The 25,414-nt window shown below is 43.5% G+C and overlaps 1 protein-coding gene across 3 annotated transcripts in view; it reads right to left on the reverse strand.

Annotated features, from left to right (window-relative positions):
* Positions 1 to 25,414, reverse strand: part of LRP2 (LDL receptor related protein 2) — a 769,913-nt gene that overhangs the window by 696,850 nt on the left and 47,649 nt on the right. The gene's annotated exons all lie outside the window — the stretch shown is intronic.

The following is a 25,414-nucleotide window of genomic DNA, read 5'->3' on the forward strand; positions in this document are numbered from 1 at the left end:
TCCAATACTTTTTTAAACACAGCTACACTAACTGCACTAACCACATCTTTTGGCAACAAATTCTAGAGTTTAATTGTGCATTGAATGAAAAAGAACTTTCTCCGATTAGTTTTAAATGTGCCACATGCTAACTTCATGGCGTGCACCCTAGTCTTTCTATTATCCGAAAGAGTAAATAACCGATTCACATCGCACACATTGTTACTCTCAAAAATTAACGCCTACCCTGGAGCAAGCTTTAAGTCTTGAGAACCCCCTAAAGTTAACAGAAAAGCAGAAAATACTGCTTTTCTGTAGTCCCTCTGACTTAATATCATGGCGATATTAAGTCGGAGGAACCAAAAAAGGATAAAGCAGAGTTGCTTACTTGTAACAGGTGTTCTCACAGGACAGCAGGATGTTATTCTTCACAGATGGGTTACATCATCAGGATGGAGCCAAATCACGGAACACTTTTGTCAAAGTTTCTAGAACTTTGACTGGCTCCACTGAGCATGCCCAGCATGGTACCAACCCTGCATCCAGCAGGAGTCCCCCTTCAGTCTCGTGTATAGTAAAACGTACGTGCGAAAAATAAAACAACAAATTGCAAGCATACCCAACTCTGCAGGGTGGTGGGTGGGTTTTCTGAGGACTAACATCCTGCTGTCCTGTGAGAACACCTGTTACAAGTAAGCAACTCTGCTTTCTAACAGGACAAGCAGGATGGTAGTCGTCACATATGGGTGAATAGCGAGCTGAGGATGCCCGAGCAATGTACCAAAAGCACCCAAAGACGTGCAACAGGCACAACAACAGGGGTGATTTTGGATAAGAGGGCAGCCTGAAATTCCCAGCAGGCCGCTGGAAGGAAGATGGGTATTAAGCTGAGAACAAATTCTGTAAAACAGACTGGCCAAAGAGAGTCTTGGGTGCCAGCCTTTTCCAGGCAATAATTAGCTGCAAAGGTATGGAGAGAACTCCACGTAGCAGCCCTGCAGATGTCAGCAAGAGGTACAGACCGAAAATGTGCTACTGACGTTGCCATTGCTCTAATGGAGTGCGCTTTAACGTGTCCTTGGAGTGGAAGGCCTGCTTGCTGGTAGCAGAAGGAAATACAGTCCGCCAGCCAGGAGGACAGGGTCTGCTTGCCCACCGGGATTCCCAGTTTGATAAAATTAAAGGAAACAAATAGCTGGGTGGACTTTCTATGGCCTGCAGTGCGTTCCAAATAAAAGGCTAGTGCACGCTTGCAGTCCAAGGAATGCAGAGCCCGCTCACCTGGATGTGAGTGGGGTTTTGGAAAGAAAGTAGGCAAAACTATGGATTGATTTAAATGGAACTCAGAGACTACTTTCGGTAGAAATTTAGAATGAGTGCAAAGGACCACTCGATCATGAAGGAATTTCGTTAATGTGGGTAAGTAACCAGCGCCTGCAGCTCACTGATCCTGCGAGCAGACGTCAAAGCAAGAACGAAGAGCACCTTCCAAATGAGATGCTGTAACTCACAGGAGTGCAGAGGCTCAAACGGAGGTTTCATGAGTTGTGCTAATACCACATTAAGGTCCCAAGCAGGGGCAGGGGGACAGAGAGGGGGCTTGAGGTGAAGCAAGCCTTTCATAAAGCGCACTACTAAGGGTTGTGTTGAAACAGAAACATCCCCTGTACCCTTATGGAAGGCGACCACTGCACTGACATGAACTCTAATGGAGGAAGTTTGGAGACCCGACTCTGAGAGGTGCCAGAGGTAGTCCAGAAACTTCGTTGTGGGGCAAGTAAAGGGATCTAACTCCTTTGATGTGCAACACAACAAAAACAGTTTCCATTTAGAATGATAAAATCTTCTAGTGGAAGGCTTTCGTGTAGCTACTAAGATCTGGGATACAGAGTCAGAGAGGTTGAGAGGCTGCAAAACTAGTCTTTCAACATCCAAGCTGTCAGCAACAGGGCCTAGAGGCTCAGATGTTGGAGGCACCCGGCATTCTGAGAGAGCAGTGACGGATCTGAGCCCAGACGAATTTGCGGGCGGACGGAGAGGTCACGAAGGATGGGAAACCATACCTGCTGTGGCCAATAGGGGGCTATGAGAATCATGAGACCCTTGTCTCGATGTAGCTTCCAGAGAGTCTTGCTTATGAGTGGAAGCGGGGGATAGGTATACAGGAGACCTGTTGCCCAAGAGAGAGCGAGAGCATCCCTCGGTGGAGTCCTGGGACTGTGACGTAGGGAGCAGAAGTTGTTCACTTTGTGATTGTGGATCGACACAAAGAGATCTATCGTTGGATACCCCCACTTCTGGAATATGCGTTCTGCCACCGCAGGGTTCAGGGACCACTTGTGGGGTTGAAATTTGCGACTGAGTTTGTCCGCTAGTACATTGTCCATGCCCGCCAGGTAAGTTGTTCTCAGTAGCATGGAATGACCTAGAACTAGAGCCCAGATTTGCGCTACCTCCTGCCACAGCAGGTAGGAGCCGGTTCCACCTTGCTTGTTGATTGTCCATTTGGATTAGGATTGGATAAGCAATCTTTGGAAGATAGAAGGGCATATCTGATGGCCCTGAGCTCCAGAAAACTTATCTGATGTTGTGCTTCTGCTGCAAACCGGGTTCCCTGAGTCTATAGATTGTGGACATGTGCTCCCCAATCCAGGGTGGAAGCATCTGTAGTCAGAATAATCTGAGGTTCTGGACTTGGAAGGGTAATCCCATGAGCAGATTGGATTCCTGGACCCACCACACTAGCGAGAGACGAAGCTGCCTGGTGTTTGGACAATTCCGGACATTGGCTGGTGGGCCTGAGACCACTGGAATATTAAGGTCCACTGCGTTACTCGCATGGCGAGTCAAGCAATCGGTATAACATGGACCGAGGACGCCATGTGGCCCAGCAAGACAAGAATACGACGAGCAGTCGTGGTTCGGTGAGACTGTATAGTGTGTGCAAGCACTGCAAGTGTATGCGCTCAGTCCCTGGGAAGAAAAACCTTTGCTTGGATAGTGTCAAGATCCGCTCCAATGAAGGAGAGGGATTGGGATGGAGTGAGACTGGATTTTTGATAATTCACTAGAAATCCCAAGGACAGTAGTAGTTGCAAGGTTAGCTGGAGGAGTTGAAGCACCGCCTCCGCCGACTGAGCCCTCAGTAACCAGTTGTCTAGATAAGGATAGACGTGAGTGCCCAGTCACCTTAAGTATGCGGCTACTACTGCCAGGCATTTCGTGAAGACACGAAGGGCCGATGCCAGTCCGAACGGAAGCACTCGGTACTGAAAGTGCTTGTTTCCAACGAGGAATCAGAGGTATCTCCTGTGAGATGGGGTAATTGCTATGTGAATGTACGCATCTTTTAGATCTAGAGAACAAAGCCAATCCCCCTGTTAAATCAGAGGAAGTAGAGAGCCCACGGTTACCATCCTAAACTTTTCCTTTCGTAAATACTTGTTCAAGGCCCGAAGATCTAATATCAGACAAATGACTCCGGACTTTTTTGGTATCAAGAAGTACTGGGAGTAGAAGCCTTTTCCCTTTTGTGGAGAAGGAACTTGTTCTATGGTATTGGCTTGAAGAAGGGAATTTATTTCCTCTTCTAGAAGTGGAGAGTGGTCGGTGGAACTCCACGTCGGATGAGGCGGGGAGTCCGACGGAATGGACAGAAAGTTGAGATAGTAACCTTGCGCTATTACCGACAGGACCCTCTGGTCTGTGGTGACCATGTGCCAGATGTTGATGAAGTGGCAGGGACAGCCACCCACTGGTAATTGCGGCAGAGGCGGAGGTGGACATTTGCTCTCTATTGGGCTGTCAAAAACCAGAGGACGGACCAGGTTGTGGATAAGGCTGCGTCTTCTGAGGCCTAGGCTGGGAGTTTGCTACTGATATGGTCTAGATGGGCGAGACAGAGTCTGAGGTGGGTAGTATCTGTGTGCTTTAAAGGTGGTTCGCTTAGCCTCCTTACGGAATGGGCATTTAGAAGAAGTGGAGAAGTCCACATGCCCAGCTGAGAGTTGCCGTAGCGTCTCGTTATGGTCTTTAAGTTGAGTAACAGTCTCCTGAATTTTCTCACGGAAGAGGTTATCTCCCGTACAGGGGAGGTCAGCTAACCTCTCTTGAACATCTGAACGCAGATCCGAAGACTTGCGCAAGGCCCATCTCTGAGCACTTATTCCAGCTGCTGACACCCTGGTGGCTGTGTCGAAGATGTCATAAGCTGAGCGCACCTCATGTTTACCAGCATCCAGACCTTTCTTTAGAATGGCATTGAACTGGTCCTGGAACTGGTCAGGAAGAGTATCAGAAAGATCCTGGAGCTGTTTGAACAGGTTTCTGTTGATTTGCGAGATGTAAAGCTGGTAAGCTGCAATACGGAAGATTAACATGGCTCCATGGAAGACTCTACACCCAAAAGCGTCGAGGAATTTCTGCTCTTTTCCTGGAGGTGTGGACAAGTGAGGTCTTGGTCTTCTGGCTTTTTTCTGGGAGGACTCCACCCCACTGAATGGTGGGAAAGTTGAGAATTCTGGAATCCAGGTGCTGCTTGGACCAGATATGTAGCATCAGTCTTATGGTTTACTGCAAGGACTGTCCCTGGATGTTCCCAATTGCGTTGAAGGAGGTCAAGGAGGACCTCATGGACAGGTATGGACATTACCTCTTTTGGTGCATCAACAAACTGAAGGACTTCTAACATTTTATGTCTGGAGTGTAGATGGAATAGACTCAGACATCTCTTTGATGAAACATAAAAGAGAGGTCCTCTGGTGGACAGACTTTCTTCTCTCATCAGGAGGAGAAGGCTCTGATAGAATATCTCCTATGTCTTGGGAATCGGAAGACCAAGGATGATAATGCTGATTCCCAGCACCCAACGGTTCTCCAGAGGGCAAAATTGGACCTCCCCCGGCCGAAGGAGGTTGAGGAACTGAATGGCCCGGTGGCTGTATGGGTGGCACCAGTGTCTGCATCGGTGGCAAAAGTGGTATGGAAGGACTCGATGGCATCGGTGGCCTCCTTGGTGGTAACACTCCAGAAGGGCCCGGCACAGGGTCTGGCATCGGCGATTCACCCTCATTTGAAGAGAGGGGAATGGGCATCGAAGGACTCTGAGGCAACGGTGTTTTCCTCGGTGCCAAAGGCAAAGCACCAATGAGGGCATCGATCCTGTCCACCAATGGTGCAAGCATCGGTGGTATCGGTTCAGGCGTCTGAATCAGAGCTGGTATCTGTGCCAATGGAATCAGGTATCCGTGGAGAGCTTGCACCACTGCCTCCTGAACCATCCGGTTCAGTTCCTCATGGAACGCTGGCGTTGTTAAGGCCAGGTCCGGAGTGGGAGGCTGGATGGGCACCGCCGAAACAACCACCGGTATAGGTGGAGCATCGGTCGGTGCCTGTCCCAAAGGCGAGGGACGCCTCAGTGAACCTGGCACAGAGGAGGTTTGGGGCTCCTTGGCACAGGCCTTCTTCCTCGGTGGCTCCTTGGAAGTAGAAGTGGAAGCCACCGGTGCACTCGGATCAGATGATAAGGGTTTGCGATGCCGATGGCAATGCTTTTCCTTATGGTCTCCCTTACTGGTGACCAGTGCCGAAGAAGCGGAAACCGAAGTCTTCTATGCAGGTAGAGAATCATCAGAATCCGACCAATGACGGGACTTGGATGGCGACGGTGTCGATGACTTCGACACTTTTGATGAGGAAACCTGTTTGGAATGGAACAATAAAGCCATCTTTTCCTAACGAGCCCGACACCCTTTAGGGGTCATTTGGGCGCAGTTGGTACATGAATCTACATCATGGGTAGGGCCCAAGCACAACACACAAACCTGGTGAGGGTCAGTGATGGACATTGTCCTCAGACAATCCGGGCACCTACGAAAACCCATCGCCATCTTTGTCGTCGAAAATTTAGGCTGCGGCGGCACGGTCGGTGACCTCCGGGCCTAAAAGCTGGAACCGATGGTAATCGACCGAAAGGTAGTAAAACTTACTGAACGGGCACGGGTATCGACAGTTTAGAAGGGGGACCCCAGCCAGGGTGAAAGTTTTGAAAAATTTGAACTTTTTCCTGAAGAATATTTTCCTGTCAGGAAACCATGGAAGAGCGCCTATCTCCGCGTGGCAAAAGCAGCACAGAAAAAAAGAGACTGAAGGGGGACCCTGCTGGGTGCAGGGTTGGTACCATGCTGGGCATGCTCAGTGGTGCCAGTCAAAGTTCTAGAAACTTTGACAAGTGTTCCGTGATTGGGCTCCATCCTGATGATGTCACCCAATTGTGAGGACTACCATCCTGCTTGTCCTGTGAGAAAGGTAAAATAAAAAATAAAAGTCTTGCCAGCGGTCAGGTTAGGAAATGGACACTCAATTAACAAGCATCCATTTTCCTAACCTGTGGCTGTGCTACTTCTCCTGGGTGCCCAATGCCAGGGAGGCACTAGGAAGGCACAATTTCCCCTACCATCTCCTTTTTAATGCAGCGGCTCATTTGCCTACTGCATCGCAAATCCCGAGAGAAGTAGATGGGCGTGCATTAGGAAAGCGGGCGCCCACTTTGGACGCACAGTTTTAGCGTGGCCGTATTGTATTGGCCTGACAGTGTAGCAAGGTGGGAAGTGAGGGGTCAGGAGTTCACAATGGAGGAAAAGAGCACCGATAAGAACAGCTTACCAAAGAATGGAGAGATACAGGGGTAAATAAGAGAGGAGAGCAATGAGGAGCTGGAGTAAAGGCAGAAAAGTTGAACTGTATACAGAAGTGGATGGAGGTGTCAATGTAATTACTTGAAAAGGGGAGGGTCCCATGCTCATAATGGTACTGGGTGAAAATAAGTTGTGCAGGTGAATTTTGAATAAGACTGTAATGGACATAGATAGCTCATGATATTGCATCAGCCTGATAATGCCTGGAATGGGCTTGAACTGCTGTGTCATGCTTCTTCTCTGGACATATACAAGCCCCACCTAAACATTCACCTTTTTGAGATTGTGCTTAAATCTTTAACCTTGCTCTCCCTGATAGTTGTGAAGAGCAGGCTGCAGTAGTTTAAGCAGAGGGGGATGGGATGGTATGTAAGGGGTAGTGTGTCCAGAAAGAAACTGATTTTAGTGATGTTATTGAGAAAGAAATGACAATCTACTGTATTTTAGTACATTAGGTGCTAAAACTGATTTTAATATTCCTAGTCAGGTTCACTGAAAAAAACATAGTAAAATCTGAATCCTCTGATTTCAGCATATTTTTTAGTACATAAAATCTCAGCACATGAAAATTCTTGTTTATATAGGTTTTTGTGGACAAGCTGAAGCCACATAGTTCTCTCAGAAGCTATTTATCAGTTAGTTTTACATTTACAGATTACATACATGATTTTGACATTTTTGACACTGGTCTCAAACTGTCCATTTTTAACTTTGATGTGAACAACTTAACCTCTATGTTCACCTTATTTAACCTCTACTTATAGAAAATAATAGGCTGTATTTGTTTCAGTAAAAGTAATAGAGAATATATATTGGATCTGTACCTTTTAAGCCTTAATGATGTCAGCAGTGATAACTAAAAAGTATAAAAGGTGAAATTTACAGTGGGTTCTGCCCCTTCTTTGTCCGCAGCCTTTTTGTCTGTGTGCTTTATTAGCTCTTAGTTGTAGATGTTGCCTGTTTTTGCTCCCTGTGCTGATCCATTTTTCTCATGGAGGGAATAAATAATTTACTCTACTCCTAGGCTTAAGGCCTAGCTTCCTTTTGGAAAAGCCACTGGGAGAAATCATGGGTATAATGCTAGAGAGAACAAACTGCCTATGGAAGTCTCATTATTTATTTCAGTCTCTGATTTGAGTGAGTTTGCTGATGACGATCTTTACTGGATATTGCCAGAAAATAATTCTTTGTACTAAGGGATTTGTTGGGCTGCTAAACCTTATTATTACTACTGTCTGCCTGTTTTACTGTAGAAGTCTGTGGGCACAGTTGAACTGTAATGAACACCTCAATGTTTGTATGTAATACATTTTAGCATAATGGGTTAATGAAAACCACCAAAACACAGTGCAGAGTGAGCTCTTTGTCCCAGGATTTGGGTTTGTCTGAGCTGGAAATGCCTATGAACAGTTGTTGATTAGACAACACCATTTACTTGGAGGAAAGTCTGTTCAGAGAACAGAAGTTTCCCTATCCAGTAAAGAGTCCCCTTTGAGCCTCATCCACAACATCTTTTGCTCAACTACTTTAAAAAGAACCCTATTGATTAGTGAAGAGTTTGGATTCCCAGCATCTGGTTACATTTTATGTACCCTAAGTTGAAGGTTACATATATATTTTTATTTTTTTTTTATTGACACCATATGCGAATATGCATGTCCTCAGAACAGCATCTTCAAATGGGCTTGCAAACAAGAACTAGCAATTTTATAATATTCTATTAGCAATTACTATATATACTAAATTTTATTTTGTGTGATTCAGAAAAATTAAATCTTTTTTTTGCAGTAAAGCAAGGGCCAGTGATCTATTACTGAGATCATTAACATCTAAATAAACTATGATATCTAAATATTAGCACTATCAGTTAAACATAGTTAAGTGATGTATTTATTTGTGGTCTAAGCATGTTACTTTATGTACTGAATCCACAAATGTGATTGTCTAGGGATGACATCCTGATTTATAATGCATGCTGCAAGTGCTCAAAAATTTTACTTTGATAAAAGGTGGTACTGAGTGGTACAGCAGTGTGTATACCCAAATACTTTGTATAGACTAATGTATGGTGGTGGTTGGTGGTGCAGGTCTGAGGTTGGTGGTGCAGATTTCTTATCAACTACCTTTAAAGCACAACAACCTCCCTATCAAAAGTGTCCTGAAGGAATGCAAAAATTCAGTCTGGAATCCCACAACCTTCTCTTTGAATACAGACATGGTAGATAAGGAGCTTTACTTTTTTAGTTTACTGCATAACTAGCTGTGGTGTTAAATTGCTTTACAACTTTTGATATATAAATCCAAAAAAGCAGAAATAAATATATTGTTTATTTTTTCCACAAGTACATAAAAATATCAAACAGAAGTTATATAAAAATATGTAGTATGTAAGGCTGTGTAGGGTTTCATCCTGGAAAATCTACATTAGCATGCTTGCCAGGGGAACACTACTTTTTAAAAATCAAAACATCGTAACTGTTCCATAAAACAAGTAACAAACATGTTCAGAAATATGTTCACTGCTATTGTTTTAAAAGTAATCTATACTTTTGCATACAAAGTTATGCGAGTTGTTTTCACTCCCTAGTGAAAGAAGAGAAGTGGTTCAATCTGTTTAAGAGATTGTAAATTGTTCAGGGTCTCATTTTTTAGAAAAAGGCAGTATGAAAATATGAAATTCAATAAAATATGAACATGTACAGGATATCAGGCAAATACAGAAATCAAATATGCCTAGGAGAATGTAAACTCAGGGAAGGCAATTTTCAAAGATACGTATTCGATTTATCCACATAAATTAGCCGTCCAAACATTATCCTCCCACAGTATAGATAAAATTATAAAACTTAGTCCACATTTAGAGAAGGCGTTCCCAGGGGGAGAAAAGTACACATTCAGATAGCATTTTCAAATCTATGCATGTACTTTTCCAACATACTTCTACCGGTCTAAAAGGTAGATGCAAGTGTTCATGGGTAATTTATACCCACAGCAAGTGTCAAAGTGAAAGTATACATGTACTTTCCCTTTGAAACTTAGGATAATGTCCATAGGTAAAATATACCTGCTGACTTTATCCCGAAATGGAGAGTTTGAGAATTGCCCCTAAATTAGCAGTATGAATTATGGTATCTGTTTGTTAGCAGAAGATAATCTATATAGCAAGCTGTCTTAATTGTGTGGCATTCCTTACCATTCCAACATATAATCACATATGGATTGATCCACCAGTTAAGAAGCCTGAGTGCAAGCAAAAGTGAATAGCTATTCAGGCAAGCTTTTAGATAAAAATTTGTGCCATTTATTCTTATAAGGAGTTCTTTTAGAAATCTGTAACTGACTGTACTCAATTAATTGTAACAACCACTGCCATCGGACCAGCCACATTTCAGGTGCCTGAATAGTGGCAAACTGCACACAAACAAGCTATAATAAAGGAAATTGTACCCAGCCTGCTGGGTGCCACACATTATACTAGTTGTTTCATTTCCCTATGCGTAGACCTCATTTCCAATATACAAAACTGTTCTCCTGATATCAGCAACATTTGGAATTGGAAAGAAGAAACAAATACCATGCATGGACCTCAATATCAGTATAAACAAAGGATAAGTAATCAAAAAGTCTGTCCAAACTTCAATTCTCACACTGCCTCAAAATGCTTATTACAGTCATCAAAAGTACTGCAAATGCTGTAGCAAGCTGCAGGAAACCAGAAATTACTGACACATATAGTAATTTCTACAAACACACTTCATATCCACACAATCTTTAGTCTGCATCCTTTCATCACCTCATCACCTACAGAGGATGCTGCCTTCATCCATCCCACTTCTTGCAACCATCATGCCTTCTACAACACAGCCAACACAAAGAACAGAAGGTAAAAACTATTCAAGCAAAGATGCCCTGAAAACCTCCTGTTCCCACTGCTCAATGGGGATGCATGCCATCACTCCAGAAGCCAACCATGCCATGTAACAGCCAATGCCCTTGGTGACACTCCCTCGTTTTGTCCCTTCCCTCAAGCTTGCTCTTGAGAATGCCAAAACAACATAGTAGGTATCTTAGCTGTGCCTAGGCAGCACAACCAGACATGGGCTTTTTAAGATAATGGACACAGTATAAAAAGTCAGGCATCACATATTCATTCTTACCGAATGGCTCAGAGATTGCAATGACAAGCATCAGTGCCATATTTACAGCCACCGAACCCATCTTCCTATGACTGGTCTACTCAGACAAGTAATGGAACAAGGAGGAGTACGCCTGTAATAGTCTGCAACCCAGCTTAAGTATGTTAGACATATCTTGTCTCCAGGTTTTTGCCATGTGAAATGATAGATCCACACACCTTGTTGATGGGTCCAATGCAATCCATCTGAACCCTTGGAGAAGGAAAAATTGTTTTACAAAAAATATTTTTGTTTCTATTAATAAATAATGATTTTTGAGTACACTTATTGTCCTTGGTATTTTTGTATGCAGAGTGAATGTATAGAGATGTGCTTCGGGTAAAAATTTCGTGTCGGCTTCATTTCGGGCCCCCCCCCCTGCAAGAATTTCATTTTTCCTGCGGTTCGGGGGGGGGGGGGGATTTCGGGGGCCCCGATTTTCCCAATAGTGCACAGTAACCTGGCAGAGTTAGCACGCGCTATCGGGAGTTAGCGTGCACTAACTCCCGTTAGCACGCACTAACTCAAAAATGAATTGTTTCCAAAATTTTCGTTTTTCGGTTCTCCTGAACCATTCCGAATTAGGCAATTTCGTTGACATTACCTAATTCTGGAAAAACGATTGCACATCCCTAGTAATGTATAGTTGTGAAAATGCATGTGAGAAACAGATATGAATGGGAAGGGGGAAAGAAGTGGGAGCCACATGTGTGGCTAGCATGTGAAGATGCTGTTGCGAGCATGGACCCTTATGCCGAGGGGAAGTTGTCGCTACCTGAAGGAGGAACCCTGCAGGACCCCACTGTTGGCGGGCAGAACTGACTGAAGCAGAGGCCCAACCGGAGCTTCACCAATAACCAGCCCTCGTTCTCCTTAGGTTTATTTATTTATTTTATTTTTAAATATTTTTATACCATCTTTCCCAATAAATATTGATCGAAATGGTTTACAATTTACCAAAAAAACAATATTTCAAGATAAAAATAAAATTGTAAATAAAATAAAAGTAAAAAATAAAATATTAAAATAAAATAATAAAATAAAAGTAAATAAACAAAAGACAGAATAGTTGGAAAGAATTACAATTTATACTTAAACCCTATTCTAGCACAATTCTCAAAGTTTCCCCATGTTTCAGTTTTACAAAACAGGTGCCGGGGCCGGCTGAACTTAGGTGTGGGCCTCTATAGAGGTGAAGATCCATCATGTAGAAGAGGTTGACAGAGAAAGCGGAGTCAGGGCAAGCAGCAGTCGGGACAGGCAGGAGGCAAGTGGAGTCAGGTTCAGACTGTTGTCAGAGACAGGTGGAGTTCACTCAGTGTCATGGTTCAGGCAGAGGTCTGGGCAGGCAGAATTTAATCAGTAACAATGAGCAGGCAGTGGCCAAGGGCAGGTGGAGGTCAAGCACCATCAAGGTCCAATCCAAAGTCAAAGCCAGATCCAAGGTCAAAGCTAGAAGTCCAATCCAAAGAGACAAGGGACGAAGAGGAGGAAGGAGGACGAGGGACCACAGGAGTCAGATGGGATGCTGAAAACAGATGAGGGAAAGACTGACCATGAAGACAGGAACTCAGAAGACAAACCAGACTGCCAAGGAACCAGGAACAGAGCACAGGGACGACACACAGCAGAAACCAGGAAGCAGAAATCAGGAACCAGGAATGCAGAGCATTACTCCAAGAGGAGTTGACCTATTGCCAAGGCACTGGAGAGGCATTCAGGCAGGCTTTAAATACTGGTGGCCCGTGACATCATCAGAGGGCGCCGCAGGGGGATTCCCACCGTGGACCCTTTAAATTTGCACAGGTTGGGTGCACACTTGCTTAAGGTATTCCTCAGCGGTAGCATCGATGTCACACTGGTGGCAGCGGTGTTGGCCTAGCCATGCTGTGGCGGCGCCAGGAAGGACGACTGCGTCAGAGGTATGACCCTGGAGGCCCAGGCTGGAGGTTAGAGCAGCAGTCCGTGAAGCGGGCCCGCAGTTCACTGATTGCAACAGATGCCTGTTCAGAAGGCTGGGACAGTGACCAATACCTGTAAAGAGACAAGTGCCACCATGTGCTGTAGCAATGGTGTGACTGTCTTTTTAAAAGTGGTCAAAAACAGCATCAAGAAAAAGTGTGTTAATGGCCATCTGCTGACTTCCATGGGAGGAAAAGAACATTTAAAAAATTCATTTTTGTCCCCATAGATTTACTCCTGCCATGGGTCAAACAGGGCTGTGATTCTGTGGTGGCAGCAATCAGAATTCCTGGTGGAGAAAGTCACAGTCATCACGCAGTGGTGATGTAAGTGGCTGGATTTAGAGCCAATGATTGCACAATTCTGAAAGAAGCTCTGGTGCATTGCCACAGTGGACTATCATTGCAATAACTGGTTTAGATGAACTGAGAGGTGATATACAATAAGGGGGGGGGGGGGGAAACCTTGCCCAGCACCATATCTTCAAACTCTGGGTCATTCTGTACCCTGTTGAAGAAGCTGAGATCTAGGTGAGGAGAACCCCAATGGCTAATGCTATGCTTCACTGAAGGAAATAGCAGTTTGCTGTTCAAGGGTTTTAAACTGACCCCCTCAGTTTAAGCCACAACGCTTGTAACATGAAGTTCTATCCAGAACTAAAGGAAACTACTTTCAAAGATTCATGTGTGCATCCACGGACCTGAAAAAACAAAACACCCAACAAATTCCTAATGTTCCCTCTTCACATGTTCTGAAAATCTGATGTGGAAAGAAGTTATTAGGGACACACATACATAATCTCATAGGTCTTCTTTTCCTTTTAAAATAGGCTAATAAAAATGTTTTATTTTTTGTTTTGAGGGTTTGGGGTTTGCATATTGTCAATAGTTTCATTTTTGACCCATGCTAGTCATAAACTTTCTTTCATGGTATCAAAGTTTAGACAAAAGTAATATGCATATGTGAAATGATACTATACAGTTCATATATAGAGCAGTTCATATTTAAAAAAAAATGGAAGAAGAGGTTGGCAGACATGAGTTGTCCAAGGCTGTTCATGGGATGTGAACTAGGGGTGCAATAATACAACGCATAGGAATAATACAACACAGAGGAACTGCAAGCTCCATGGCAACATAAGAAAATTCTATTCTCAATGGGCCATCTGATTTTGGAAAACTACCTGGGTCTTTGATCAGGAAGAGTTGGTGCTGACATTCAAGACTAGACAGATTACAAGGTGATAACAGAATCAATAAATCCAGCTGCTCACTAACCAGAGAAAATGATCTTGATGATTCACCTGGCCTTTATCACTGAATTCTTATCTAAAGGTCTGTGATTTGGTGTTGCTATTCTGTGGGACAGAACTATGCTGCTCATCTATATACACATACAAAAAAAGTCCTGTTATATATACAGTATAACTTTTCTATTTACATTTAGAAATCTAGAAGTTTAGATTTGTTTTCGGAAAGTCAATTTTCCTGAAATTTGACACATACAGACCCAAGCCTTCTAGCAAATTCCACCCCTCCCCCAAAATGGTTTAGTCATTAAATGGAGGCAGTACATACAGATCTATCTCATGCATATTCATTGTGGATATCCTGAAAACCAGACCTGTTAGTGGTACTTAAAAGACCAGAGTTGCCTAATCCTAGATTTTCAAACTGGTTCAGTAATGCTCAAACCAGTCCTAGAACCACCCTGCCCTTCCTCCTCCCTTATCAGCCAATTGGGTTTTCCAGATATTCCTGACAATGCATAAAGCATGTGATAACCTGATTGGCTAAGGGGACCAGAGGACCTGTAAAGCACCACTGAACTACTTGATGGCAAAAATTAACTTGAAAATCAAAACATTTTTTGAATTTTAAACCCACATTTCCATACTCTTAAAGGTTATTCTCAAGTTAGTGTTCTTTGGCTTATAAATTTAGGGTATCTTTCAGATATTTTAGTTTTAAAATCTGCTTCTGTGTATGCACCATAAATAGGTGGATAAAGAACTATAGGGTCCTGGTAGAAAAGCATGGTATTTGCCTTAGAGAATAATACCTTAACACAGTTAAGCATGCTGTCACTGTACATCAGGATGTTCTGAGTGATGGACATTATCAATATTGTTTAGAATACCATGCTACAATTATATGCAACAAAGAATAGGCTTTACTTTCCTTAAAAACTGAATTATCCTCTCACCCAGACAGGTGATCCTTCTAAAGCAGGTTTGAGGTACATTGGGCAGGGCAGTATAGGAAAGCTCACATTGCCTCTCCCAGTACTGAACCTATTTTGTGAATAAGTGAAAGATTTTAGTTACATTCAAAGACCTGAACTAAAACCTTATTTTAAAAAGGTAGAAAAAAAAAACAGAATTCCAAAGAGACATCATCTGTCACCAAATATGTAAAATTCTTCAAAGAACAATAAACGGTCCAAAGCAGGTGAACCACGCAACTTTAGTCTAAAAGCAGTCATGGGTCATGTGATTTCTGCCCCAGCTCCTTTTTAATTTTACACCTGTTGACAGCCCTTATCAGGATTGTTACCAGGTTTTTTCTTAATGAAATATAAAGTAAAACAACAGTAAATCAGGAAAAAAGGGAAACAAGCTGCAGAAGGCCGAGAACAAAGATGTGTTCTTGATATAGTGATGAGTTTGTTCCCTCATTGAGACACCCACTACTGGTCATGCGATATGACATTCAGAGATCTACAGTATTTCACACAGCTACAGAAGAGAGAAACTTACAAGGTAAGAGAAGACATTCTAGTGCTCTAAAATAATTATGGATTCCCGATAATTGAGGGAACATGGAGAGGATAAATACAGGTCAAGTGGGAGCAGGAAGGATGACTCTCTTTGCCTTATTCAGGTTAAAATAGCAGTACATTCTTCTTCAAACAGTTTGATTTCTGCCAGAAACATAAAGTAGCTGGGAGAGTGTACAAGTGAGAGTCCAACAGCAACCCTGTTGCAGGAGACTGGTGAACTGTAGAAACAGAATACCAATTGTAGTTAGAAAACAAAAGCTGTCTGCCAAGTTGCTCAGTGGCAAATGCTGTACACTCCCAAGCAGATGGTCCCCAGTTTCATTCCTGGATCAGGTCTTCTATACTCTGGGCCGGCCATGGCTGAGAATGCTGTGAAGGCAAGTGTTCACAGTCCTAGGGGATAGGGGACTAGCAGGGAGGCAAATGTCATCAATAAGAGTGATGTCTGGTGGCTGGATTTAAAGCCCATGAGATTCCCAAAGGAGCCCTAATATATTGTCTTGTCCTCAGGATTATTGCTGCAATGACCAGACTATGAATTGTAGGGGAGCCTATTAAAGTAGGGGAGAAATCCCCGGAGAATTGTGAATGAAGGATGATGGTGCTAGAATCCCAGCACTGGTTCCAACTGACCTGGAAAAAAAAAAAGGTTAAAGGAGGAGCTACTGGGCCAAAAAATGAATTCCAAAAGCTGAATCATCAAATAATGTGCTCATTAAAATTATCAAAAGACCGCAAAATAAGATAAACCTTATGGCAAAGACTAGTTTGCTTTAATCAAAAGGAATAATGATCTCCAGTAATTTGATCCTAACCAACTTTCTTGGTTTGGAACATGCAATGAAACAATACCACTTACTTACAAAGAGTTGGAAGATTTTTCTTTTTAGTTTTTAGCCTCGTTTTTGTGTGTTGCAATTTACGTAGCTGTTTGTGTTCCCCCACCCCCTAAATCTCAGAACGGCTTCAGGTAGGGGTATCAAACTTTGGAAACACCGAGGGACTTAGGCAGAGATGTGACCTTTGTAGTTAGACGATTGAGAAGTAATTACTGAGGATGGTCTGCAGGAGATTCAAAGGGAAGCTATGAAGAGACACAGAATCGAGGCTCTTTAGAATCTGTTTCTACTTATATTTAGAAGAAATGTTTGGTTAACAATAATGATAAAAAGCTTCAGATACCACAGAGAATCTTGGAGACAATCTTCAGTCAGTTCTACAGACAGCAAAGAAGTTTGCCCACAAATTATAAAAGCACACTTTTCATAGTACAGCTACCTCTACTGCCTTAGCACTGGAAATACAAAAATGGCAAAGGTCATGCATGACAGCTACAAATGATGGCTCTACCTCACTACTTTTCCAGTCATCCCCATGTCACTGCTCACAGCTCACCGACAGATTTAACGACTGGGCAAAAAAGGTATCCATAAAAATCAAGGTTTATGCTCACAATAAAAAGAATATGATTTTAAAAATTTGACACATTATTATTAAAATGGAGCAGTGATAGTTTTTTGCAATCAGCTTGACTTCAGGGAATGTTACTGTATCATTTTTGTAAAGTTCTTGAAGACTTTTACAGCTTTCATTTAGGGTTTTTGAAAGGAAACATTACTTTGAAAACTTTTTGTTTGTTACAATTACTACTAACAATTGACTTTATGTCTAAAGCAAGCATGTTTGTGATTTTTGAACTGACAAAACTTTTCACTAATAATATTAGGGAATAAAAACTTAACAAATCAGCTTTCACTAAAAACATTGAAAAAGTGTGTTTCCTCCTTTTATTTCTGAATGTGTTATCTTTCAAAAAATGTTAGCATTTGGTTTACTCCTCACATAAAGCCAGGCTGCCAACTGAAACTTTAAGAATTACAATTTTTAATTAAAACTGCATTTCTAATGATAATATTGCATACATTTGAGTCATTCTTCATTCTTCTAAGATGTCATCATGGTGAAAACGTGCAAAAATGGAAAGATCATTGGTCTGCCAATGGAGTTGTCAACTTGAAACATGTTTTCAAAAGTTCAAATACGGCAAAATTCAGGTTGTTCACTCTTTGCCAAAAATCCTAAATTTTATGTCTGTCTGGTCAGCAAAACGACATTAGAAACAACTTTTATTTATTTATTTATTTAATAGCTTTTTAATATACCGACATTCGTAGGACACATCACGCCGGTTTACAATTAACTCAGAGAGGGAGGAAGTCAGAGAGTTGAGTATTGACTACCTTCGAGGATTTTGGCAAGGAGAGGCAGGTTAGAAATAGGTCGAAAATTTGCTGGGTCAGTGGGGTTGAGGGTGGGTTTTTTGAGGAGGGGCTTGACAACGGCAAGTTTGAGGGGGTCTGGGACTTTGCCAGATGTCAGTGAGCAATTTATTATGTCAGCTAAGGATTTAGCAATGGTGGTGGGTATGGAGAGGAGGGTTTTCGCGGGGATTGTGTCTGCGATGTGGGAGGCTGGTTTCATCTTTTTTAAGATGGTCTCTATCTCTAAGGTAATTGTGAGGTCCAGGGACCGCAGACTGATACCATGATAGTTTGGCAGCGGAGGGGTAGGAGTGGGCTTGGTGGGGAAACGCTTGAGAATGTTTGAGATTTTGTTGTGGAAGTACTTTGCAAGCTCTTCACATTTTTCCTCGGTGTTTATTTCGTGGGAGGTAGGGTGGGGGGGCTTTGTAAGGTCTGCAACATATGAAAAGAAAGTGTTTGAGTTGAATTGATAACCATGGATTCTGGATGAGTAGAAGTCCCGTTTAACTTTGAGCATAGCTTGTCGGTAGTTGTGCAGTGTGTGTTTTATTCTGCCTTATGGGTGGGGGGAGGGTTGCCGGCGCCAAATGCATTCCTTCGATCTGAGGGCCTGCTTTAACTTTTTTAGTTTGTCGGTGTACCATGGTTTCTTATCTGTCTGCGAGGGGGGATTTCTTTGTGGATCATAGGGCAGAGTTCCTCAGCTATAGTGTTGGTGATGTTGAACCAAGAGTGCAGGGCTGCGTCTGGACTAGATAGGTCCAGGTTCTTAGCTGCTTTTTCAAGCGCTAGGGATATGGCCTCTGAGGAGCAGGGTTTACGAAATGAGATCGTTTTTTTCTGTGTTTGTGAGGCATTAGTGGTGGTGTTGAAAGTAATAAGGGCATTAATGATGAAGTGGTCGGACCAGGGGATGGGGGTGGCTACGGGGGAATTGGGAACTGAAACATGGGAGTTGACAAAGAGGAGGTCAAGGGTGTGACCTGCTTTGTGCATTGGTGTGGCAATAAGCTGTTTAAAACCTAAGGCTTTGAGGGTGACCAGCAGGGTTTCACAGGCGGGCGTTGCAGGGCTGGCATCCATATGGAGATTGAAATCTCCGAGAATAACTGCAGGGATGTCGGTCTTAAGATTGTCTACAATAAATTCAATGAGGGGAGAAGGGTCAAGTTCGAGAAGGCAAGGGGGGCCGTAGATGAGGCAGACCTGAAGGGTAGTAGATTTAAATAACCCAATTTCCAGTCTAGGAAAGGGGGGGGGAGGAGGGTTGCAGTTTAAGGTTGAGGTGGGGTTTTTTTTTAGCAGCCAAGAGTAACCCTCCACCTCTTTTCTTGGGTCTGGGGATAGAAAAGATGTCATAGGTTTGCAGAGGTAGCTGGTTAAGGAAGACATGATCTGAATCCTTTAGCCACGATTCAGTAATGGCGCATATGTTGGGATTATCATCTGTGAGCAGGTCATGGAGGATGGGTGCTTTTTTGAGGATGGATTGTACATTGACTAAGGTTATGGCTAACGTGGCTAGGCCTAAAAATTGGGTGAGGGATGAGATCATGATGGGCACTAATGATTTCCGGGATATAGTAGGGTGGGTTTGTGAAGTGATGGTTTTGCGCAGGTGGGGGTGGTGCATAATGGGAATAGTCAAGAGGCACATTTCAAATAATAAGTAATGGTACAAATATGTAGCAAGCAATAGTACAGATATGTAGTCCACTTTGTAGGGTTAGAGAGAAGACCACAAATGTTCTATCCAACTGATAGAAAGCTGATAGAGTGCAGGGTCTGTTAGCGTACTGAGAGGTTGAGAGAAAAGTCCGTCAGACAAGGGCGAGTCCGTTGGGAGAGAGTCGGTCTATCAGGCAGCTGCGTGGGAGCTAGTAGGGTTGAAAGGATTCACGAGCTTGAAGGGTCCGAGGCGTCCAGGGAGGGTAGCGATGGCTCAGAAATTGTAACTGTGATGCCTCTGGTGCGGCACAAAGGGGCGCACTAAGGGGCATGCCCCTTAGGTCGTGCTCCTTCGGGCGCATGACGCCGGCACTTACTTTTAAGCAGGCTGTCTGGCCCTGAAGGATGATGTTGTGTCCCTCGTTGATGCGGTCGGCGGTCTCAAGCGGCCGTCGGGATCCTGTGGAGGCCACGGGGCAGCGAGGCGGCCGGCAGGGTGGCCAAAATGCGGCGGCAGGCAGGTAGGGAAGTTCCCGGGCCCGGAGCACCCCGACCCTGGTGGGTCTGTGCCGAAGAGCACGGGTGCGGTGACGGGCTACTGCAGCGTGGCAAAGAGAGGGTGTAGCAAGGGTGCCATGGAAGTCTTCTGGAACAGAGGCTATAGGACAGGTAGAGGCCAGGGACCAAGGATGTGCTGTAGGAGAGCGAGAGTTATGCTTTCAGAGCACCACTCTTGGCAGCAGAAGAGAAGGACATGACCTGAGGTTCCCCTCCTCCTCCCACTAGACTTGAGGGTCATTGGGGGATGAAAAAGGGATCAGCAAGGGGAGGGGGCAACAGTTGTGGTGGGGTGTGTATGTGACAGAAATGGGATCTCTGCCTGTGGGGGGAGGAGAGTGTGAGATATGAGATCCACCGTCCTTTTCCTTCCTTCTCCATCTCCTGATCCTGGATCTCCTTTCCCCTCCCTAATCCTGGATGTCTTTCATTTACCTCTCCTCATTCCAGATCTCCTCCCTCTTCTCCCCAGATCTCTGATCCTCTTGCCTTACCATCCCTCCCTGTGCTCCATAATCTCTCCTCCTCCTTCTTTCTTAATATCTCCAAAATCCCTCCTCCATCCCCTCTTTTTGGCCATCCCTCATGAGATTCTCTCTCTCTCCCAGCTCCTTCCCTCTGAGATCTCCTTTCCCTCACCTTCCCCATCTCTATGCTCCCTTGTTCCTCTTCTGCTTCTCTCCTGTTCCTGCCATCCCTTTTTATTTTTTCTCCCATCTATACTGAATTGTCCAAGATCCTCTCTCCCTCAACTCTGAGATCCTCTCAAGCTCTTCTTCTCTATACTTTTCCCTCTTTCACATCTCCAAGATCCCTTCTCCTATTCCTGAAATTACCCTCTCCTCTCTTGTTCCCCTCCGTCACACCTTCACCCCTTTTCCTATCCCTCCCTCACCATTAACTAAGATTTCTTCTCCCCAAAAGCACACATAGATTCGAATATATATTATTTTATATGCAAAACTATGCAAATATGCAGCATAATTTCAGACAAAATTGTATAATTTTTGCAACAGTATGTAAGTGTGATCTGCCACTGGATGCTGGGGACCGTGACTATAATTTGTATGGTGACTGAAACTAGCCAGAAGTTTCCTTTTCATGAGCTTGTGAGCATTACATTTGCCTAATTCTTGCTCCTGTGCCTGAATGGTGTGGGAATCAAAGTCATGAATTGAGCTAAGTCATTCATTAAGCAATCAGGCAAGCTTTTTATGTTTGCAGTTTAAGCATGTTTTGTGATTAATTGAAATTTCAAATAAACATATTTTGAAAATATTGATTTAATTTTCCAGCAAAATGTAATCTGTTTCTGTTTGCTGCAAAATGGACATGCAATTTCAAGATCATTAGGGCACTAAATACAGTGATCAGTAATAATGGAGGAAGATTTTTATTGAAGGCTGACAGGGATATCTGTTTAGAACACAGTTTTCATTACTGAGCAAAAGTCTCACAGCATGTTTTTACCCATTGTACCATACAAAATATTTTTTGAACATATTTTTCACCATGCACCAATTTTGTCTTGCAGCAATGAAAACACGTGGATGGATCGGTGTAAAACAAGGTTTTTACTGAAGCTTGCCCGACTCTGGCCGAGTTTCGCTCAAACAGCTGCCTCAGGGGCTTACAAGCCACTTGATTTGGCTTAAAACATCACAAAGTTAACACGTAACGAAGTCAACGGTGATAACACAGCAGGTTTCTCTAAGGAGTGTTGAACCAGCCTGCAGGATTTCCTGGACAGCTGTGCTCCTGCTCTAGCTCTGGAGCCCTGAGAAGGGAGTGTTCTTCCCCTTTTTTTCCTCTCCCTTCCAGGATTCAGTAGGGTGGGAGTGGCTCTTTGCTTTTTATTTTATGTTTGTGTACATCCTTTCGCTTTCCTTGTTTTGCCTTTCTTTCCTGGGCAAAGTGGTTGTAAATGGCAGCTCAGGAGGAGGACTGGATGGAGGGCAAAGGGAAAAGGGTGAAAAGAAAAGGGCTTAAAAGTAAGCGCCGCCCGCCGAGCCCTCTCTTTGCCGTGCTGCAGTAGCCCATCGCTGCACCTGTGCTCTTCGGCACAGACCCACCGGGGTCGGGGTGCTCCAGGCCCGGGAACTTCCCTACCTGCCTGCCGCCACGTCTTTGGGCCTTCTGCTGCCGCATTTCGGCCACCCTGCCGGCCGCCTCGCTGCCCCATGGCTTCCACAGGATCCCGACGGCCGCTTGAGACCGCCCACCTGCCGACCGCATCAACGAGGGATACACATCATCCTTCAGGGCGGGTGTCGGGGAGGCTTGAGTATCAAACTGAGTTTTCCCAAAAGACAGGTGTATCGGTACCAAGATTTGAGAAGAGACGCATGATCAACCTAGGGTGGCCTCTAAGTCCTGGAATTTCACGATTTAGCCAGGCATTGGGTTGTGAACTGCCCAGGGGGCATACAGTATAGGCATAGATTGAGCCATCTGCACCTCAATTTCTCTTCTGGAGATAGCTTGAAGCAATCCACCTGCATGGATTCTTCCTGTAAGAGTCCAGATTCTGGAGGTGATCAGGTAGCTACTGGGTGTTGAAAGTTGGGGGCAAGACGAATGGGATGATGAGCCAAGCCCCTCTCATGAGCCTGTTTCTGGAATCTAAGGTCCAAGAGGCTGACCAAGCATAGTCAGCTCCAAAGCAATGATCAGGTCCAGGCAACAGACAAGAGTAGTAAGGTCCAAGGTAAGAGATCAGCACCAGAGGATCAGGACGAAGGAAGGATGAGGACAGCAGAGGAGACACCGGATGAGACAGACTGGGCAAAGCAAGGCTGGGTAAGGCAAGGCTGGAACGTAGGAACAACAGGAATGCTGGTACAACAAGAGCAACACATAATGCTCTAGGCAGAAGACCCATTGCTGAGGCGCCGGCTGGAAGCATGGCTGGGGTTTAAATCCCCAGCCGATACCGACGTCATCTTCTAGCACCTCTGTTCCTTTCCCACTGTGAATGTGACCTTTGCTCGCTCACCTAGGGGAACGCTGACAATGAAGCAATGGTGGCGTGCCAGTGGTATCGGCGCTGGTGAATGCAGTCGGTCGCAGACTTATCCCATGGCCGACCAAGCGTAATACATAAAGCTGCCTATATCCTCATAGCCTTGCTAGATAGCACCTGACCACCACCAATTTGCTGTCTTCAGTCCTATTGGTTTCTGGGCAAGGGTATAGCCAGAATATAATTTTTTTTTTTTTTTTTGTGGGTAGGGGTCCAAAGGTTAACATGGATGGGCACTGTGGCCTGCCTCCCACTCTTCCCCCTCCCTTATCCCACCCAGTATGTGGGTTTTCATAGCAGAGGATTCAAACCCCTTTTTTTCTTACAGGTTTACTCTGTGGGTGTGGTAAGACAAAATGCTACTCTAAGACACAAAGCACCAAACTCACACCCTGAATCAGTACAACTGTAGATTCCAGAATTAGTTTAAATATGTGCTTGCTTTGATTATTCCAGCAAGCCCCATGGGTAAAAACTAATCACAGGATTAGTTTATTATACAATAAAGTGTACCCAGCCTAGCGCACAGGTTTACATGCGGTTGGATGCCCATTTTGGATGCGATAGACGAACACCTAATGTAATGAGATCAGCGCATCCAAAACACACACCCAAACATGTAGGCAATAGCACTCATCACCTGTAAATTCCACGTAGATGAGGCTAATAGCTACTACACCCCGATGCAGAAAACTGCTGGGTGCCCAACACGTACTTTTTAATACGTCAAAATTAACTCCAGCCCCGGAGCTGGCATTAAGTCAATCCACGAGACAAGGGCTCATTACAAATTAAAAATACTGGCCTCTGTGGTTCTTTCTACTTAGTATCACTGTGATACTTAAATCTGTTGCTTACAGTGTTAAAAGAACAAAGGTTTGATGTAAAAAAAAAAAAAATTCTGGATGCACAATATACATCTCCAGGCCGATTTTGCCCCTTGCTAATGTGAGTGAATATTGCACATGTACACTGGCAGAAATCGACCTGAAGCAGGATAAAATGGACGGTTGTATTGAGCACATATTGCAATTGTGGGCGCATAGCCACATCTCCTAGGCGCCTGATACATTTGAATGCTTGGAACGCTAAATTCTTCCTTAGCGCATCCTTTTTAACACAGCAGCTCATTAAAATATTGCATCGGGCACCTAGGAGAAGTGGCTGTGCGCATCTTAGGAAAATGGGCGCTCAATACGAGCACCCGTTTTAACAGGCTTCTTATTACATTGGCCAGAGGGTTTGCAGACATGTGAGCAGATTATCTTCTCCTCAATTTGTACCCCAACTTTTTCAAAAACACTCAACGTGACTAACAACATACTGTATATTCAAACAATATCAAGCAAACAATATGCCTTTATTTATTTATTTTATTTTTAGATTTTTATATACCGGTGTTCCTATATGAAATAAAGATCACATCGGTTTACATTGAAACAGAACATGAAAATTGCCAAAAGGCATTACATAGAACAAGGTTATGAAACTTGGAACAGTGTACATAAGTTCAAAATTTAACAATAACGTTGTAACATTGATGACCAAAAGATAAAGGAGAAAAAAAAAAAAAAAGACTTAAACAATTAAGTTGACAGGTCTTATTGAGCATAAAAATTATAACGTCATGTTGAAGTGTGAAGGATTAAATTAATAGCACAAGAACCTTATAAAAGAATCTTATTTCCTTCTACCCTTTTTGCATATGTAAACCCATGCTCTTGTTCTGCTGCACAAGAAAATCCTCATTGCCTAAGACCCTGTTGTATCAAAGTGCAAAAAGCACCGCAAACAGAACTTTAAGTGTAAAAACATGTGAAAACCCCAAGATTTAGGAGTGTTTGCATATTTTTGTGCAAAAGCACTGTTAAAAGTTTTCACAAATTGTGCCCTTTGCAGTAGTTTGCACAAAATTTTATATAAATTCAAAATGTATGTGCTGCTGCAGTGCAAAATCATGCAAAGCAGCTAATTATGAATTTGTAGAAAACCAGCATATGAAAATGTTTTGTGAGCTGCTTTTTGCAAAAAAATAATTACACTTCAATGATGTAGAGTTATCTTTTTTGCTGGCTTCCCCATACTTAAATGTCATGTGAAAGTTTGCTGTAGAGCTCATTTGTATCCGTAGTAAACTATTACAGAAACAGGCCTCTAAATCTGCGGAAAACCCCACGGATTTGTACATTGGTTTCTATGAAAGTGGCAGCAGCAACAACATTCTCTAGTTCCTCTCTGTACAATAAAAAAAATGAAAAAAAAAATCTACAAATAGATATATTTTTATTTAAAATAAAAACAGAAAATAAA

This window comes from Rhinatrema bivittatum, chromosome 6 (genome assembly GCF_901001135.1).
Source record: "Rhinatrema bivittatum chromosome 6, aRhiBiv1.1, whole genome shotgun sequence".
In the NCBI taxonomy this organism is placed as follows: Eukaryota; Metazoa; Chordata; class Amphibia; order Gymnophiona; family Rhinatrematidae; genus Rhinatrema; species Rhinatrema bivittatum.